The sequence below is a fragment of the Mauremys mutica genome, chromosome 4 (genome assembly GCF_020497125.1).
Source record: "Mauremys mutica isolate MM-2020 ecotype Southern chromosome 4, ASM2049712v1, whole genome shotgun sequence".
Taxonomy (NCBI): domain Eukaryota; kingdom Metazoa; phylum Chordata; order Testudines; family Geoemydidae; genus Mauremys; species Mauremys mutica.
The window spans coordinates 88,930,889-88,952,597 of record NC_059075.1 but is presented as its reverse complement, the minus strand read 5'-3'; the positions used below and the strand labels follow the sequence as shown (position 1 = coordinate 88,952,597).

The window sequence follows — 21,709 nt, the reverse complement described above, 5'->3', positions numbered from 1 at the left end:
AAACAAACTAGTCTTGGTTCAAGGTAAAATCTTTTGTCACATGTTCCCAGCAACATGGCTGACCTAATTCTCAGCTAAGGATGCCTCTTCCTCCAAAAGTCAAAGGGCTGATTTGTTTGTTTTCTGAGATGAAAGAGAGAGAGAGAGACAAAGAAAGAAAGAGAGAATACCTGGGGTATTTTTACCCCTCACTTTTATAGTCCAGTCACCCACTGAAATGCATTTGCCTGAGGATTAAATAAAGTTCCTTCCCAGTCTGAGGACAGAAAAATGATGTCTTGTAGTGAAAGAGGTTCCATGCTGCTGTTTGTTAAAATGCAGATCAATCTGTTTCTAACTCACTCCGTGGTCAAAGAATCCCTACTTGACCGATGATCAACTTTGATGACACCTGGTTAGACACATCAACTTGTTCTTTGTCTTTGCGAAACAGGTTTGCCTGCTCCCCAGACTTGTCTGGTAAACATATTTCAGTCATAATTTCAACTTATGTTCATAACTTTACATATAATACTGCTAACACACATTTCACCATGATATTATTGACCAACAATTTGTTATTTTACAAATGATACCTCACAAGGCCTAATGATACCTCAAAGATTATTGCAGTAGTGTGTAGGGTGTGAATATAGTGGTTCTTTTGGTCACTCTCCACCAGCAGCTTATTCTCCAGTGTGCTGCCCCCAGTTGATTTCACATCCCCTGTTGACTTGGTATGTAAATGACTCTTCATTGTGTTGGCTTACAGTGATTAATGTACATGCCAACAGCAAGACAGGTGAATAAACATATTTTGTCTAGCAGAAAACCTGTTTGTCAGCTCTGCCTTGATACAGACTTTAGGAACATATCTTCAGCACATATACATAACTCCTTATGTAGTATCCATGCATATATTTCACACCACTGTTAATCATTAGTGTGGCCCTGGCTTTCATTGAAGACCTCACATGATATTCTTTGGTGACCCAGGATCATGATATTCTTGTAACGTCCTTGCCAGTTAGCCATGAGGGCTTCTTAGGGTCACCTTTGGCCTTTACTGTTGTTTTACCATTTTATTTTTGTATTTGATCTAAAAAAAGTGGGTATATTTTTATTTAATTGATGCTCTTGTCTTCATAGCTGAACAGATGCATTTTTAACAGAATTTTGACATCAACTGAGCTTCCTAGTGGACTGCCCCATACTACTAGATACATTACAGTGCAAAATGGATGGATGGAAACACTTGTAGAAGTAAGTGCCTTGGTGTTTACCTGTAACAAGTCTCTAAATGGCATTAAAATTCTTGTAATGGGAATTGTATTTACCAACTAGCAAACAGGCATGCTTTTATAGAGAATCCTATCTAGTTTATTGCCATAAAGCCGTGTTTCCCAAACTGTGTTCCACAGAACACTGGTGTTCTGCATGATGTGAATAGGTGTTCTGTGAAATAATCGTAATTAAAAAATAGGGTCTTTAATTTTTTTTTAATTTTAAAGTTGGCATATTTGAAGCGTAGTTTATAACTCTTTTTGAATTACTATAATTTAACACAAAACTCATTTTCCGGTTATTGATAGATCTCGTATTGAATATCATGGTGTAAAGAGAACGTGGTACGCAGGCATGTTGACATCTACCACTTTCGGGCACGTTTCAGTTTGTGACGTCGTACCCCTTCCGCTTGAGGCTGTGCGAACTGCAGCAGTACGCACACACCATTCTCTTTATGCCATGGTGAATATAACATATTCAACGCGTTCAAACCTGTGGGTCTTTACAGTGTGTGCGATAAGCACAACTAAACTAGTTTTGCTCGAAATAATATAAATATTTGTGACAAAGAAAATGTGACAAAAATCAGTATTTCTAATGTTGTTACTAATCCTAATCACCATGGATCTGTGGCTAAAAGAAGCAACTTTGAAATGAAAAGCAAGTTCTTCTGGTACTCCAACTGTGGCCGAAATAAACGAGCAAAATATTGTGACACTTCAAAGTGAGGATGACAAGCGCAGACTTTTGTTGCCGAAAAATCTGTTAGTACTAGTGAGTTATCCAAGGTGAAAGAATTTCCACCGAAGTATATCAAAAAACAAGAAGAAGCAGGTATTAAAAGACCGAAATGAAAGTATGATGAAAGTTATTTGTCTTTCAGTTTTACATGTGTTGGAAATAAAGATGTTCCTGATGCGCAGTGCGTCGTGTGCAACAAAATACTAGCAAACAGTTCATTGGCTCCTGATAAACTTCGTAGCCATTTGGAAACCAAGCATGCTGAATACAAAGACAAAGATATAAGTTTTTTCAAGAGGCAGCGTGACTCACTTGGAAATTGTAAATTTTCGATTATTAAAATTGCTAAAACAGGCAACGAAAGTGCAACAGAGGCATCTTATCGAGTAAGTTACCGTATAGCGCTTGCCAGAGAAGCTCACACTATTGGAGAAACACTTATCAAGCCTTGCGCGAAAGATATTGTAATGTGCATGTTGAGCAAGCAGCCTGGTTAAAAAAAAATGCTGTACAGTTGTCAAATAATACTGTTACACACCATATTAAAGATCTTGCTGATAACATAGAAAAAGAGCTAGTTTGCTGACTGAAAATTTGCCGTGAGTATTTATTGCAGCTAGATGAGTCCACTGATGTTTCAGGACTTGCTGTGCTACTAGTATTTGTCTGATATAGATTTAATAATATTATTGAAGAGGACCTGCTCTTATGTGAATCTCTGCAAAGCAACACAACTGGAGAAGAAATATTCAACTGCATCAACAATTTTATCAGAAAGCATGAAATTAGTTGGGGAAAATTGTATTGTTGTATATACTGATGGTGCTCGGGCAATGATTGGGAAGATGAAGGGAGCTGTAACATGAATCATAAGTGTGGCACCAGAAAGCACTAAGAGCCATTGTGTTCTACACAGACAAGCACCTGCAGTTAAAAAAAATACCAGCATATCTGAAAATTGTGCTCGATGAAGCAGTACAAATTATCAATTTTGTCAAATCTCGACCACTTCAATCCAGGTTATTTAAAATTTTGTGCGAGGAATTGGGTAGTCAGCACAAAGCGCTTCTTGTACATATGGAAGTAAGGTGGCTATCCAGAGGAAAAGTGCTTGTGAGGCTTTTTGAGCTTCGTAGTGAACTACTGGTATTCCTCACTTCAGATAATTCAGGACGAAAATTTAATGGCTGTCTGACAAATTCCTCATGGCTAATGAGACTTGCGTATCTTGCAGATATTTTTGCAAAATTAAATTAAATTAATCTGTTACTGCATGGAAACAATGTGACTATTTTTACTACAATGAATAAAATTTCGTTGTTAAAAAAGAAACTGCAATTCTGGGCATCTTCTGTAGAACTGAATAACTTCGACTGCTTCCCTACAATACATGAATTTCTGACTGAAATAAATTCTACAGGCCATGAAGAAGTTTCCAGCACCATTTTACACCACTTACGTGACTTGCAGGCCTCTTTATTAGAATATTTTCCTACAACTACTGATGATAATGCTTGGGTTCGAAATCCGTTTGTAATTACAGCCAAACCAGTCTGCTTTACTGCGCACGATTATGAAAGCCTAATTGACTTAATTTCTGACTCTGATTTGAAACAAAAGTTTAAGGATCTTCCACTGAATAATTTTTGGAGCAGCCTAATAGAAGAGTACCCTAATGTGGCTAAAACTGCAGTTCGAGTGCTCCTTCCTTTTGCTACAACTTATTTGTGTGAGATGGGATTTTTCTATTATACTGCAACAAAAACCAAATATAGGAATAGACTTGATGCTGCGCCTGACATAAGGATTCAACTTTCCAGCATTATTCCTAATATTAAGCGAATTTGTGATAGAAAAATGTGGAAACACCAATCCCATTAAATCCAAATTTGTATTTCTGTTTATAAAAATATATTTTCCTGGTAAAAATCTAATTTGTTTGGTGTTTGTGTATGTATAAAAACAGGGTTTTTTTAAGTAGAACACTGTTTTTAATTTTGACTCTTGCACTTGATTTTTGTACTACTTTATACATGCTTTCCAGTTAGAAATTGTTAGTTCAAGTTATTTTAATTTTTTTTGCTTTGTTAAATAAAATATATTTCAGCATAAATAACGCAATTTTTTATTTGAAAACCAAACGACTACAAAACAATATTGTAAGTGTTCCGTAATAGGCTAAAAAGTGTTCCGTGGCCGAAAAAGTTTGGGAAACGCTGCCATAAAGGAAAATAACTGATGGAGACGTGTTGATAAATTAGGAGAAATTGGATATTTAGTTGCAGTAACTGACGTTTGCAGCAGGCATCACTGTTGTTCAAAATGGTGTTATGGATCCCAGTGGAAGACAGAAAATCGGGGCAGTGTATCATATTGCAAAAATTCTCTTCCTAAATGAAAACATGTTTTCTTTGCTTGGTTGTGGGGAAGGATGAACTGTTGGCTTGGGATGGGGATCCAGGCTAGAAGATAGGACTTAGGAATCTCTACCATATTAGTGTCCCGCTTGATCTTATTACTGTGAGGCTAGTTTTTGTGTGTGTGCATGCACACACACGCCTATGTATTTTATATGCATGTCTTAATTTAGAAAGAGAATTTTTGCAGTATGAGACACTGTCCCAATTTCCTTTCTTCCACTGGGATCCATAAAAAAGGCATTTTGAATAAGACCCACTGCAAACTTCAGTAACTGCCCCTAACTATCTAGTTTCTCCTAATGTATGAACATATCCCCACTATTTTTCTTTATGAATGGCAATAAACTAGAGACAGAGGGAGGAACTCACATGGTAAGGGAGATATGCAGTTGGCGAGTTTATATGTAAATATATTTTTACAAAATGACTCATTGTGCTTTCTATCACCCTGATCGCTTCAGCTGTATGTTGTATCCCTTTCCCCCACCTTTTGTTTACTTTGCCATTATAGACTGTTAAGCTTTTGGATGCAGGGACAGGTGTCCCATTTTGGGTGCTACTGTAATATAAATAATAATATTGCTATGAGCATTCTATTTAGACTCTGGTCCTAAACCAAACTTTGGGGATTTAAGTCACAGATTTCCAGACTGAATCTGATCTCTGTTACAGGATGGATTGAAACGCTGGGTCTGACCCATCCCTTTCCCAATTTACTTTTCGTTCCAAATTTAGTTTTAACGCTCATAAACTACCATCCCAGTTTTTGTTGTTGTTGCTGCTGCTGCCTCTAGAACTAAACTAAACAAACCACAGCATCTGGTAATGCTGTCTCTCTTAGGCTTGCTCTACTGCAAAACTGGCTGATAGCCCGATTCTGAGACATTTCTAACTGAAATGCAAGTGATAGATACTTTCCCTCTTCTGGCCTGTAGTTGTATTTCGACAAGCTGCAGTCCCAACAGATCTCGTAAGTGAAGCAGTGTCAGGCCTGGTAAGTACTTTGATGGGAAATGTGTTTGGAAAACAGAGGTGCTGGAGGAAGTGGTGTTGGTGATTTAATAGAGGGAAACACATCTCTGTCAAGTCATTGCTGAGCCAGAACAGGTTGGAAGCAGGGGACACTGTGCTTCTACGGGTGTCATCTTTCAAATGAGGCATGAAGCTGGCACTGGCTATTAGGGGTCTTAATAGATCTCTCTCTCTCTCTCTCTTTTTTTTCCCCTCCTCCTCCTCCTCCACTCTTCACAACATTAAGGGTGTTGATCCTTCCATTTTGACCAAATTGGTCCTCCTGATTACATTACCTTTAAAACAAACAATCCCTCCCCCAACAATAAAATGTTTCAGTGGGGAGGGTGAGAAGGAAACAAACAACTGAGATGAAAAAAAAATCTATTCCCTCCACCCTTGAAATGCATCAAATGAGTACCTGGGTTTCAGTTTCAAATACTGAGTGTAAACTCAGTAAAATCTATCTAATCTGAGTCTCGTCTGTACACGCATGGATATGCTCCTGCACCCTAAGTATATTAGGCACCTTACACACAAATATGAAGACCAGGTCCCTTCCCCAAAGAACTTATACTCTAAATAATCAATGTGCAGATGAAGGAAACATTGTGCAGATGAATCTTTCTTATTTATCTGCATTTCTAGCATTCCAATCAGCATATTGCCTAAATACCAATCCAGTGTAATCAGTGTTTGCTGCTACCCATATGCGTTTCTTGTGTGCATATTGGGCTGAATATTTCTTCATTCCCAGGCAGACATTTCATCATTCTCAGTTCTCTCCTATTTTTGAAACATAGCGTTCCATATCCCAGAACATTTTTTACCTGCTTGTCTCTAGAATGGCCAAGGAAACTGGAATTTGAAGCATTTGGACAGCTCTTTACTTGAACTAGTCTCTTGATTGGCTAATGGAAATGAACATAAAGACATATTAGCAGAAGACTTTGGGGGCAATCAAATATTTTACCGTGTATGGCTAATTAATACAAATTTTAAATACATCCAGAATATATCAATTAGAATTTACTGTGTAAACCTCACATTCCAAATGAAAACATTTATAAACAATTAAGATTATCCATTTTAGAAAAACAAATTAATGGTGTCTAGTAGAATAAAACCCACATTATTTTCAATGACTTCCTTTCCATAAGCTGTTTATTTTGGTGAAGCCATAGCCGCTTTGCTTTTTTTGTAATAAGAAAACTTTTTCCCTAAAATAAACTCTCTGAACTTTTTCTTTCTTTCTGATATAGTTCTTCTGATTTGACCTGTTAATAATGTTAACGTTGTATATCTTAGATTCCCCCCAGATCTAAGTAAGATGCTGACATGCTATTGCAGAGGTAGTTGCAATTTCTCTTCTTGTAGCTCCTGACTTCTCAAAAGGCCTGTTCCTGAATTATGCTGAGCACTTGCACTCCCAGAACTACTACTGGTTCTGTAGTTGGCAAGCCATTCACAGTCTTTGTTTAATCCTGAGCTTATGGTGTCAAATTTGCAGATGAACTGGAGCTCAGCAGTTTCTCTTTGAAGTCTGGTCCTGAAGTTTTTTTGCTGCAGGACGGCCACCTTAAGATCTGCTATTGTTTGGCCAGGGAGGTTGAAGTGTTCTCCTACAGGTTTTTGTATATTGCCATTCCTAATATCTGATTTGTGTCCATTTATCCTTTTCCTTAGAGACTGTCCAGTTTGGCCGATGTACATAGCAGAGGAGCATTGCTGGCATATGATGGCATATATTACATTGGTGGACGTGCAGGTGAATGAACCGGTGATGGTGTGGCTGATCTGGTTAGGTCCTGTGATGGTGTCGCTGGTGTAGATATGTGGGCAGAGTTGGCATCGAGGTTTGTTGCATGGATTGGTTCCTGAGCTAGAGTTACTATGGTGCAGGGTGCAGTTACTGGTGAGAATATGCTTCAGGTTGGCAGGTTGTCTGTGGGCGAGGACTGGCCTGCCACCCAAGGCCTGTGAAAGTGTGGGATCATTCTCCAGGATGGGTTGTAGATCCCTGATGATGGGCTGGAGGGGTTTTAGCTGGGGGCTGTATGTGATGGCCAGTGGAGTCCTGTTGGTTTCTTTCTTGGGTTTGTCTTGTAGTAGGAGGCTTCTGGGTACACGTCTGGCTCTGTTGATCTGTCTCCTTATTTCCTCGTCTGGGTACTGTAGTTTTGAGAATGCTTGGTGGAGATCTTGTAGGTGTTGGTCTCTGTCTGTGGGGTTAGAGCAGATGCGGACTGTTATTTTTAGCATGGTACGTTGAGTGGAATTAGCATATGTGCCTACCCATGAGGGGAAGCACCCTCCTGGGTGTCATATAAATATGTCCTTTGTGTCAACTGCACTAGTGTGACACTTCCAGCTGCTCTTGGCATACCCTAACTGGCTTCCTTGTTTCTGGCCAGCGTTGAGGCATTGTGGTGCAGCAGTGTAGGAAAACTTGAAGTGTTGTTGCCTTTGCTGTGGCTGCTTGGTAGACAGAGGTCTGCAGCCTCCAGAACCATGAATCTGGAATCTTTCCCCTGCCCTAAATTCTCTCTTATTTCTTAAATGTAGACATGTCAAGTGTTTCCAAATCTTTCAGGCTTTTAATGAGCTTTCCAAATCAGTGGGAACTCTGTTGCGGCTTTGTAAATCGTCAAAGAGATTTAACAACTCCGGAAATCATACTTGGCTAGTGTGAATATTTTGTTCCTAGTACCCAAGAGTAATGCCTCTAGGACATACTATGTGACTTCCAGGAAGGATTCCACATGCAGAACATCTGTCCCTGGTTAGGAGAGGCAGGCACTATTTTTTAAGGGGAGAAAATATCCTCTCAATGTATTTTAAAGGTTATTTTTCCCCATATAAAAATACTTTGCATTTCCATAGCAGCTTTCATCCCAGAATCTCAGTGCTTCACAAACAATAATGAACTAAGCCTCAGAGGTAGTGAAGTATTACCCCGGTTTTATTGTTGGGGGAAACCGAAGCACAATGAAGTTAAATGACTTGGCCAAAGTCACACACTGAGTCTGTGGCAGACCCTGAAAGGTCCTTTATCAAAACTTTCTGATGTGGTAGTCACATGTCCTGTGTGAAAAGGACACTGAGTGTAGACTACTTCTGCAAAAACCAGCAAATATTTCTGAAGAAGCTCAGTTCTTACTGAAACATTCCCAAATCATTCACATTATCCTAAAAACACATCTGCAGTACTGATATTGTGCCATGTCATATTGATAGCTGGCTCATCCATGGCAACTGTTCAGACCTTAAGTTTACTTTTTTTAATTTCTTCATTGAAAAAAAAAATGATCAGATTCAGTTTAGTGGATATAGTTACACACTCATCCAATTACAGGTATTGGTTGCTAGTTACTACACCTTAGCATCTGATACCCTCAAGATGGCTAAATAGGCACTATCTCATTTCTTTTGGGGTTAGCATTCCATAGCAAATTTATTTTCTACCTTATTACAAACAAGACAGAGTGTATGCGAACCCTCTTGCAACATTTAATAAGATACTGGAGCCAAGACTAATTCTTTAAAAGGTGATCTACAAATAGTACCTGGAAAATGTGAACATGAAAGTTATATGCATAGAGTGCCCCAAATAAACAAGGGGAGAAAGGGAGGCATTTTAGTTAATTGCTTATGCTTACTAACTTACCCCCACAACACATACACATTTAGATCTGTGAAGAGCAGTTGCATGATGATTACTGGAGTGGTTCTGGTATGACATCCCAGCATGCTCCATGCTCATGATGCACAAACACTATTTGGTCCACTGCAGAGAGGATAGTCTGCCTGTAGGGGTAAAGGTAAGTTCTTTTTCTCTATTGTATTTTTCAGGTCAAAAAGAGGAACCATACATATTCAGTCTGTTCCTCATTTTCCATTAAGGAAAACAATAACAATAATGAATGTAAAGAAAGTTTCCCAGGAGCTCTTTGCGTGCACAGCTCATCTGTAACAGGCCGCAGCAACTCTGAGAACAAAATGGTCGCAGTCTCTGCACATAGAGCTCTCACAAATTTAAGAATTCAGTGTATGGAAAACAAAAGCATCAGTTTCACAGCTATGTGTGCCCCCTCCAAAGTTATGCTTTAAAATATATTTTAAACTTATTTTATACTGTGTATTAGTATTTCAATATTAGAACAAAATACCCAGATATAGCGAGCCCCTATAAGCGGGATTTTTCTGCCTCCAGCACTGATCTATGGTTGTGGACAGTCATTGAGTAGGAACAGCTTTTTGAAAGATCTAGGGTAAAAATATTTCTAAATTGTAGAAACTTGTTTATTTGGAATGTTCAGTTTGTGAAGTACTTGCTGGTGACCTGTAACCTATCCCTCTATTTAGCACAGTGAAAATCTCCTTCTTTTTTTTTGAGATCAGATGTGTCTGTAATCTGAGTAGCTGCCAGGACACAAGCATTTCGAGCCCTTAAAGCTATCTGTGTTGACCTTGGCAGTGAGTGGAACCTGCACATTCTGCTGTGTTAGCTTTGCTTACCCACTTTCAGATGTCACCAGCCTCCAGTGTTGTGAAAGCGAGACAAGATCTGCATCACTTGGAAGAGATTCCAATTATAAATACACTGGAAGGCGAGCATGCTCCTGGGTGTGTTGTTTCACAGCAAAACCATTTTTTTCTCTAATACAGTTCTGCAAATACAAATGATCCAAATATGCCCAGTGATTCACTTTCCTAGCACTGCATTCCGAGATGGTAAGCTCATCAGAGCAGAGGCCATGCCCTCGCATTTGTTTGTACTGCAAATTATCCTAGCAAATTATCCTGATTTGGGCCTCTGGAAGCTATGGTAGCATAGCAATACATTAAGGAAAACTTATCCCTTCCTATGCAGCCATAGAGACTCCTGCCCACAGTGGAATGGACCGTAGTTATACTTGTTTGTGCCTTTAGATTGTAAACTCTTTGGGACAGAGACTGTTAATTGTTCGGCATGGTTTACCTAATTAAAGTACTCAGGATATCTAAGGATATAAAAGTTTTCCATTTCTGTGCTTTTGTCTCCCTTGCAGGGTGCTACGTGCCTAGCACTGATGCTGTGTGGATCAGCCTGTAAGGGGCACAGAAAGACTGATGGCTCTCGAGTTTTCTTGAAATCCAGGTAGTGCACTCTTGCACAACCTTCTCTTCCCACTTCCCTTTTAGGGTTTGTCCACACTGGGAAATTGGAATAATTATAGCTATGCTGGAATGACTCCCCGTGTGAACATTCTGTTCTGGAATAAAAGTCACTTTATGCAATTTTATTGGAATAAAAGTCACTTTTATTTAGGAAGTGTCCACCCTGACAGTTATACTCACATAGCTATACTGATATGATTATACTGTTATAGTTTTGCTGGTCAATGTCCCAGTGTAGACAAATCCTTAAATATTGTAGACAGTATAATAGGTTTATTGCTATTTAAGATTGTCATTTAGTAATCTGTCTTCCTGCAGGCTGAGTTTCTTTGTGACTAATGGAAGTAAGAGGGCCCCTTATACAATTATTTTGTAGAACTCGCTGATTTACTAGTTCGGTTAAGTTAACAAGAAAGAAACAGGAGGAGATAGAGGTGCAGAACCCTTGTCCTGCTCAGTTATTGGATATGCTTTTAGGGCCAAATGCAACAGTGGAGTTTGGCCCTTGTTTAATCATCTGTTTTATGGCAGGTTTGAGTTGTCAAGGGAAGATGAAGAGGCTGGCCTTGTGTTCTAGGAATAGACACATTATGTGTGCGGAGTAGGGAAGGGATGCTATTAACCCTTCTCTCTGTTGTGGGATTGGCATTGATGGCCTCTGGATGGAGCTGTTGCTGGGCTTTTGCTTGGAGGGATGCTCACTGTGCAAAGGAGAGAAGGCTCTGAGGAAGAAAGAGGGCATAAGTAGAATACAAGCAAAAGTTGTGGAAGTCCCTGATGTTCTGACAGGCCAAGATCAACCTGTCTAAGGACTCAGATACGAGAATAGTTAGTTGTCTTGATCTAATAGCACTACTATTGTCTGCATTAAGAGAGCTAAGGCTATAATAGGCTAGTTATATAGTGTTTGTGTTAATATGAATAACGTATACTGTGACAAAGTTCCTCCTCTACCTTGGTGGGTCCTGTGCTTATTGGCAGATTTGCTCACCTCAATGATCTTCCCCACAGTCTGGGTCAACTCCTCCTGTGTCTGATCAGGAGTTGGGAGGTTTGGGGGGAACCCGGGCTCACCCTCTACTCCGGGTTCCAGCCCAGGGCCCGGTGGATTGCAGCTGTCTATAGTGCCTCTTGTAACAGCTACATGACAGCTACAACTCCCTGGGCTACTTCCATGGCCTCCTCCAAACACTTTCTTTATCCTCACCACAGGACCTTCCTCCTGGGGTCTGATAACGCTTGTACTCCTTAGTCCTCCAGCAGCACACCCTCTCACTCTCAGCTCCTTGTGCCTCTTGCTCCCAGCTCCTCACACGCACTTCCTCTCCTCTGGCTCCTCCTCACCTGACTGGCGTGAGCTCCTTTTTAAACCCAGGTGCCCTGATTAGCCTGCCTTGATTGGCTGCAGGTGATCTAATCAGCCTGTCTGCCTTAATTGGTTCTAGCAGGTTCCTGATTACTCTAGTGCAGCCCCTGCTCTGGTCACTCAGGGAACAGAAAACTACTCACCCAGTGACCAGTATATTTGCCCTCTACCAGACTTCTGTACCCCACTGGTCTGGGTCTGTCACAATACATATATGCATGCACACATATAGGGGAGGAGAAGAAGGTAAGTAAAGAAGGAATAGAGGAATTAATATTATTGCTAAAAGCCTGAATTTTATCTCAGTTTCTTGTACAGTTACGTTACCACTGTGTTTTGAGATAGAATATTACTTTAATGAGGATAATCAAATTCAGACACCAGAACTGAAAAGCACAACTGTAACGATACATGTCTTAAATATAGATATTAAGGATCTTGGATTGTATTATTGTGGTTAGTCTGTAACCTCTGGATTGGGCTGTGTCTCAGTCAGATGCTACTGTAGTTTATTTCTAGGCATGGAATTAATTTTTTCCCTTGATTCTAGGGGAGTGTGGCTACATGCTGGTTCCCTGCATCTGACACGAGTGTCACACAAAAAACAGACTTTTGTTTGTTATCAGGAGCTGTGGTCCTATCCTGGCTTTCTGCCTAACATATGCCTGATGGAGCTTGAAGCTGCTTGTAAGGATTGTGCAGTGTCTGCCAAATAATAGCCAGACACAAGAGCATTCTTTAACTAATTAGCAGGGTTTCCCCATCCAGTCATTGAACTCATTGGGATGTCTGCATCCTGTCCTTGCAGTCGTCTCAAACCAGAAGTCCAGGACTGTCACCGGCCTTCATTCTTCAGGCTTCTGCATCCTGACAAAAGAGGTGCCGAGGCAAAGCAAGAAGCACTTTTGTTCGACACCAGTAGGAAGGGCAGACAAATGGCACAATGATCAGCAAAATGAGTTATTGAACACTGGGCACTGGTGAGTCGGGGGGAAAGTGGGTTAGACAGGGCATTGGGAAACAGAGACAGGATACAGTGGCTTAAATGCAATCCTGTGCAATGATATGCATAGCACTATATTAATTTTTCATGATACTTCTGCTGTCACTCTAGAATGCTGCTTTACCTGAGAATGTAGAGGATCTAATCTTTGGAATTAAAGCAGGGCATCCATGAAGGCCAGCCACAGACACACATGCTTCTACCATCCAGCTGCTCAGTGCTCCATGGTATACTCCATGCATGGTGTTCTTGCTGGCTCAGCAGCACTGCTGCTTTCACTCCTCATGGATTGCAAGTAACAAAGCATCCTGCCTTTCTGAAGTTCAGCATTGCTCTCTCATAACCCTCATTTCCACCCTTCATGACCTGAATCCCTAGTTGGTGCATGATAGCATGACCAGTTGAGCTAAAAAAGGTCCTTGGACTGGCCATTCCAGTAAGAACTATATTCTAATGTTAGTTTTTTTCAGAGGAAATCATTCTTTGCCTATCCTCCAGCAAAAGGTAGGCCCAAACCAAAACCTCCGATCAGAACACATCAGAATTTCTGGGAGTGCTTGAAACCCAAATTCCAAATAACACACACAGTAAGCCTTAAATCCAAAGATTCCTGAGCTCTGAAGTGCTTGAAATCTGAATTTTACAGCTTGAGCCTATCTCTGCTTCAATAGTGTTTTCTGTAGGGCAGGTAATCTGGGGATGCCCCACTGAGCTTTATAAACATTGGAGCATGAAAAATGGGCTAAAGATTATGGGCAATTTAGATTGTTTCTGTCCAGCAATCAAACAATTAAAGCTGACGCCAGAGGATCTTGTGATTAAAAACTGTTATGTCATTTTAGTACATAGTAGCTTCCAAATTCCTGTTAACCAGCAAAGCATGTGCACTTACATGTACACAAGAGCTAGTAATTACATGTTATTTTTATTAAACTTTATTTTATGTAGCCATGAATAGATAATATTCCATCTACGAAACAACATGCGTAGGACAACCCTAATGCAAAAGGGATACTTTAAGCATTGAGGTTATAAATAACAAGAAAAATAACTAATATCAGTTCCTGGACAACAATTAAGGTCAAAGCATTATTATGGACTTCTTAGCATGTTTAAAGAACACTGCGCTGGCTAATTTAGTAGCATCCTTAATAGATTCAGATAAATTAATATATGGTGAACAGAAATATACATTAATATACATTATTTTGCTATATATGTTTCCCAAGAACAAAAATGCCCCATGTTTTTGTGCTCCAACATTCCAGAGTGGGTGCATATAGATATCACCAACCATAAAACAAATGAAATATGAATGGAGTAATTTTCAGCAGGCATCTGTTAATAAATGCCCAACACTATACACTGTTACAGCACCTTCTATCCAAGATCTTAAAACACTTACAAACATTAATTAATAAAGCTTTGTGAATGAATAAAATTGCGCCGACGTGTGTGTGCGCACACACATACACACTCCACGTTAGGCTGCTGGCATCGAGCTGCATGCTGCACAAATGTGTCTCCTACAGTAAACCATAGAGCATTGCCTATGACCAAGTCAATCTGCATGCCTCCAGTTATTTAACAGCACACTTCCTTAGTTATTTATTATATATATATATTATTTGTATTAATATAGCACCTATGAGCCCTAGTCAAGAACAAGCACCTCATTGTGCCAGGTGACTTACAAACTCAGAACAAAAGATGTTCTCTACCCCAAAGAGCTTACAATCTAAGTATGAGATGAGACAGTCAGAGCGGGGAGTACAAGGAAACAATGAGACAGTATTGGCCAGCATGGTGGGCAGCGGTCTCCGCACGCCAGTAGTCCAGCCATTTTCATGTTTTTTGTAGGCATCCTGGGAAAGAAGTTTGATGGTGGCTTGCCGCTATTTACCGGGAGCTCCTCCCACGCGTAAGGGGGGCAGCATGGAAGAAAGCACAAAGGTCCTCATTAGAAAATTGAACAAGTTGGTGATGGCAGATGACCATCAGAGGCAGGAGTCAACATGAGATGACAGCTAGGCTGGGGATAGGCCATAAAAGGTCTTGAACGTGAAAGTAAGTAGCTTGAGTTTGCTGTGATAGAGAAGGGGAGCCAGTGGAGGGATGCAAAGAGAAGGGTGACAAGATCAAAGTGATGGGCAAGGAAAATGATCTTTGCAGCAGAATTCTGGATGGACGTGAGCCAGGCGAGGTTACATTTATCAACACAAGATAAGAGCCTGGCTGAGAGTTTTAGCTATACGTTTGGATAGGAAAGACTGTATCTTAGAAACATTACGCAGAAAGAACCGTCAAAATTTACAAGGACCTGGGTACGAGGACCTAGAGAGAGATGTCTTTCCCCTTCCTCTGCTCCTTTCTAGCTTCAAATCTTGGTTTTCCAGTTCCAGACTTAGGCAGCCTAAGTCTGTGACATTAATGCTGTCAACAGTGCTGACAATTCTCATAGTGTTAAGAATTTTTGTTAAAGTCCAAGCTGCTGGATTCAAATGGTTGCATGAGAATTTCAGCTTTCATTTTAAAAAATTGGTTTTTAGCCCTCATGACTGCAAAATAAAACTGCAAAATGGGACCCAACTGTGCACCCTGATTGCTAAGAAACAAGGAAATAGAAAGAATGTAACATTTATTATTTTATAAAATAATCTCATGATTTTTAACAACAATTTCATTATTTTTTCAGTGCCTGACTAATTTTTGAACACTTGAGGTTGGCATTCCTGTGTCAGCTTCACTTTAGACTTTTTACACAGCTCTTGTAGCTGCTGCCGTGTCTCTCTTGGCCTCCCGGGCCTTCCTGCAGTATCACAAATGTCTCTGATAGCCTGATGCTACAATATCAATGCACTGGATCTGATTACTTACCACCTACTGATATTGCATATCTGTAGTTAAGAATTCCAAGAACATGTTTGGCTTCCTTATAATTGTGCCAGATATATTGGAGGTAATAATAATACCTTGCACTTATATCCCTATTAATCCACAAAGATAGGTGCGGTTGTTCCTATTTTACAGCTGAGGTTAATGGCTTGATTGGAAACAGCAGGTACTCATCTTCTATGAAAAACTGGACCATAAGTAACTTGTTCCATCACATACTGTGTCAGTGACAGAAATAAAATCTACAGTCTTTGTACTACACTCATCATTTATTTGTATAGGTCCAGAATTGTGGTAGGCACTTTGCAGATAGATAAGAAGGTAAGGTCCCTGCCCTGAACAGCATAGAACTGATGACAAGCAATATCTGTACAGATCCTTGCAGCTGCAATCTCTAACTAAGGCCTTGTCTTCAATGCAGGAAAGGTTTGTTCTTAACTTGAGTTAACTAATTCAAGGTGAAATCCTAGTGGTGACAAGGTAGTGAACAGGTTAGGTAAATATGAGGCTCTCCATAAGTATTAATTCAACCTGACAACTCATGTGAAAACTACAGACTTCCTTGTCTTCACTAGGATTTTATCTTGTGTTAGTGAACTCCAGTTCTGAACGTCTTTTTGCATTGAAGACTAGGCCTATGCTTTATAGATTAACCTCTTGACCTCTAGAGGTAGCTAGCTGTGATTGCTTCATGCTTTCAAAGTTGCAGACTGACTTTATTAAACATTAAACACTGAAGAACACCACAGGTCCCCTGCTCTAACCTCTTCTTAAGTGAATTTGATACAATCATGCTCTGGTATCATTTCCTTGTCTGTATTCTATATTGTGTTTCTTTCTGCCTGCTGCTTCGGGATTTGCTTTCTAACCACTAACACCTCATGCTTTCCATTGCCATACTTGAGCCATGTTCACAACCTGCTGGAGTATTATTGAGTTTATTTGTGCAATGTTGCACACTGACAAATTCACCATTATGCAAATACAAAGTACTCCATTTAGGAAGGAACAATCAGTTGCACACATACAAAATGGGAGATGACTGCCTTGGAAGGAGTACTGCAGAAAGGGATCTGGGGGTTATAGTGGACCACAAGCTAAATATGAGTCAACAGTGTAACACTGTTGCAAAAAAAGTGAACATCGTTCTGGGATGTATTACCAAGAGTGTTGTAAGCAAGACACAAGAAGTAATTCTTCCGCTGTATTCCGCACTGATTGAGCCTCAACTGAAGTACTGTATCCAGTTCTGGGTGCTACATTTCAGGAAGGATGTGGACAAATTGGAGAGAGTCCAGAGAAGAGCAATAAAAATGATTAAAGGTCTAGAAAACATGACTTATGAGGGAAAATTGAAAAAAATTGGGTTTATTTAGTCTGGAAAAGAGAAGACTGAGAGGGGACATAACAGTTTTCAAGTATGTAAAAGGTTGTTACAAGGAGGAGGAAGAAAAATTGTTTTTCTTAACCTTTGAGGATAGGACAAGAAGCAATGGGCTTAAATTTCAGCAAGGGAAGTTTATGTTGGACATTAGGGAAAACTTCCTAAATGTCAGGGTGGTTTAGCACTGGAATAAATTGCCTAGGGAGGTTGTGGAGTCTCCATCATTGGAGATTTTTAAGAGCAGGTTAGACAAACATCTGTCAGGGATGGTCTAGATAATACTTAGTCCTGCCACGAGTGCAGGGGACTGGACTAGATGACCTCTCGAGGTCTCTTCCAGTTCTATGATTCTATGATTATGCTCATAATACATAATTAGCACATGGGATCCAACTTCTTCACAATAGTTGGACAAATAAAGTAAAAAAACTGCATAAATACAACCCTCCAGCTCATAAAAATATATCCTTTAGGTGGAGAAAGCAGGCCTCTTGTGATACCCGAGAACCCTTTTTACCTATATATGTTACATAAACCTGCATTATGCTGATTACTGAAAAGAGAGCAAGAAACTTCTGCTTTTCCTGGTGGAGTCAATGGGAATCTTGCAGGTTTCCTGCTCCTCTCCCTTGGGCTTGCTTCAGTTTTCATCAGCCAACTTTATACTTAGTTATTTGTGGACCTATCAATTCAACAGCAAGTAAGAAAATTGGCTATGTGTAAACTAAAGTCTGTGGCAGCGGTCTGAGTTTAGTTGTCTGAATGGAATTTCTCTTGTGTTGGTAGTGATGATTTATCTTTGGAGGTAATGGAAATTAATTTAACTTCTGACCCTACTGCCAGTTGAAAATGCCTATGTGTTGAGCCATATTCAGCACACAGGCAGTAAAGCTGTTGTACTCATCTAGCACTGCTGAAAGGTAGAGACTGCAAGTTCTATAACTGCTCATTGAAGTGAGAGGTTAACTAGTTTATTTATTCAAGGGGCAGAACTAAGCTTGATTCCTACCTCACTTTCACATGACACAGGAGACAACTGCTTAGAGAGTGACATACCAGGATATAATGGGCTAAAGTACAGTACTTGAGAGCTGGGGGTGACCCTTCAATACCCTATTGCTGTGGTGGGAGGGCATTATGCCTATTTAAATCACAAGGCCTCCTGGGAGTGAGGGGAGAATGGCCAGCAGTTCTTGCTACATCTTTTTAAAAGGTACTCCCAGCAACACCCCCCCCCCGCCCAGAGTAATCCTGTTGCTGCTTCTCAGTGAACTGGCCAGACTGGGACTTTTCCACGTTGCTTCCCCACTCAAATATGTCCATGCTAGAGCATGGAGCACTGCAGTCTGTGATGGTCCATCTGGGAAATGCCACTGGCTTGGGCTGGAAGGATCTGTCTTCCAGTCTTGTACAATTCTGTTGGGTCAGCTCCTCAGCCCTGTATGCACTCCTACTGGAGTTAACAGGGCTTTTGCCAAAGTAAGAAGTCAAGAACTGGGTTCTTGCAAATGATGAAGTTGGAGAGAATGTGGCCCCACATTCACCTCTGGGGCTAAGTATCTAACCTTGGGCCTGATCCTACCTCCCATTTAAGTCAATTGCAAAGCTTCCATTGATTTCTGTGGGAGAAGGATTGGATCTCTTGAGATGAAAGCCACCGTGTTGTTTCAAAAATGTGATCAGTACAAAAAAACCCAAAAACCACCCACTGTGTGTCTGTATATACAGACGTAGAGAATATATGATTACTGATCTTTGTGCGGTATTTATTCCCCTATGTAAGGAGAGGCCTATCTCATAAATGACCTCATTTCCACAATTCCTGTTCTATTCTGTGATGACAGTACTCTCCCGATGTTAATCTGTTGCTATCTATAACTATCATGCTGAAATGCATTACTATTGGGTTTGTCTCTGCAAGAAAATCTTTTTCAGTAAGGTTTTGTCAGTGCAAACTGGGCAACAGGGACTTTTGACAATACGTCATACCATGGTGGTACATGGAATGATTTACTGAGAAAAGACATTTGTTTTGTAAGTGTTGTTACAGTGGGAGCAAGAACTATATTAGAAACTGCATGTTAGAGGTGGAAGGGAGAGAATATGCCCTGTATGGTGTCTTTAGCTTCATAAACAAATCAATACAGCATTTAAATCCCTTCCCCACCTTGCTTTTAAACATGTAGCTTACAGGAAATATCATCTTCCACAGAGAATCACAGCATGCCAGTATTTTTGTTAAAGATGCTAAAGGTCCGTGCTGAAGGAAGTGGTAATGGTTGCACCAATTAGAAACCACTTATGAACTGGGGGGGTTGGTTTTTGCACCAGCCAAATGAGTCAGTAAGAAATTCAGCCAGACTGCAGAAGGCTTCTTTCTATTCTACTGAACAGGTCTGAGCTGTGGGGAGTTGAAGTGGGAGTTAGAAGGCTTCATTATGTTCAAGAATCTAAAATTAATGTAGAGAAGGGTCTCCACCTGAGTTCAGAGAATTAAATTTAAAAATAGTTACTGCATCTCTGAACTGGATTTGCTGACATGACCTATGATCAGCTTCCAGCCAAGTTCCAAGGCCTGCCTCGCCAAATGTCAATTCATTTTCTTTAATAAATCTACCTGGTCTTTTTCTATCATTGGCAAGGTTTTTCAGGTCTCAATTAACTTCATTATACTTTTATGTATTTCGTCATTCCTACTATAACATTTGACCAAAAAGAAATAGTTACTGTCAGAATGGAAAACTTGCCCTCACCTATTAGTGAGCCCTGGGCTGGGTTCATTTGGCAAGGAGATCATAAATTGTCTCTTTGTGAAGGGGGAACAAATGATATTGCTTTGCACCTATACAGAGAATTTCATCCATAGAGCTCAAAGCATATTAGAGGTGGGTACGTATCATTATCCCAAGTATTTTACAGATGGGGAAACGGAGGTACCCAGAGAGGTGAAATGACTTGATCAAGGCCAAACAGTGACTTGGAGGTAAGAAATGTGTGATCTACTGCTCCTGTATCTAACTCCCAGTTCTCTGCCTTTGGATCACACCACCTCATTTTCAAAACAACCCAAAGGAGAACAAGTGAGGAGCAGGGGGACTCAAAAAGAAAGTAATCATGATCTTTATTAACAGACCTTCAGCTGAGTGGAAATGATTTCACCCTCTTTTAAGGACAAACTTCGATCTGAGCTATTACTCCGTCAGTGAGGTGAACAACAATGAAGTTTACCTTTGGATTTACAACCATTAAAAAAAAATCATTACTGAACTCCAAAAGGAGCAATTCAAGGCCAGTTCAAACTACAATCTCTTTAATTGGCATGAAGACGGGGATACCTCTGGGAAAATAAAACAAACATAGGAGGGAGGGTCATAGAAGGTAGAACCTGGGAAGATCAATTATGTCATCCAGTTCATCTACCTGTTACTGGAGGATGACTCCCTTTGCTAAAGTATTAAACATATATTTCTAAAACTTTCCAAGGTACAAGATGGATAGAACATGGAACAAGTGTTAAAGAGCAGCATAATGCACACTATTTATCAAACTGAAAATTGTTTGCTGGCTAGGAATCAGGAAAGGGAGCAACATCAAACAACTTTCTTGCAAATAAAGGAAAATTAAGAAATATTTTGCCTGACTTTTGTCCAAAGCTTTACATACCCTTCGATTTTACCTTGTTAAATTAAATTAAAAATATATAAATAGGCAAATAGTACAACTATTTTATTTATCAGAAACATAATTAACTCTTCTACATCAGAGGTGACCATGAGTACCTGTATTTTCCTTTGCAGAATACTAGTGCTGAAATTTTTGTGACAAGTTTGTGAAAATGTGAGCACTGCAAGTTAGATATTGACATTTTTTGAAATTTTAAAACAGAAAAAGTAAGTTATTTTAAAAAGACACAAGGCCGGATTCTCAGTCCATGAATTGAGATTTACAATATGAAATTCTGATTTACAGCAGTTGAAGATTTAAAAAAGCTATTGAAATATCCATTTTTGAAATACATATCATCTGTAGAATTAAAATTACAATTAAATACTGTACAATTTAAGAGTTTTACTGAATACTGCTAATGCTAATCAATTTTATGAGGAAGGCATTTAGATATTAGGTTGATGAACAGTAATATGAAATCCTTGGATAGACAGATACTTTTTTTGGTAATTATCTGAGTACCATGCCTTACAGAATCTTTCTCAAATACAAATACTGCCAATGCCAAGACACTGGTGTCTCACCTGCGGCCAGGTTGCTTTTGCTATTCAGTAATCCTGTGTTTCGTTCCACTTTGCTTTTGCACTGCCCTGCTCACTTATTTTCTTATTGTTATCTGTGATGTCATAATGATGCCAATTCTTCTGTTGTTCATAGTCTTCCTGCAAAAAGAATGCAGGCAAGAGCTAGATTTCTAATGTAAAAACCAGGACAAAAAAAATCCCACTTACAGGCAA

At 39.8% G+C, this 21,709-nt stretch overlaps 1 pseudogene; it reads left to right on the top strand.

Moving 5' to 3' along the window:
- The first annotated feature begins 371 nt into the window (after positions 1-371).
- On the top strand, positions 372-3,888 carry LOC123369000 (annotated as a pseudogene).
- The last annotated feature ends 17,821 nt before the right edge of the window (positions 3,889-21,709 follow it).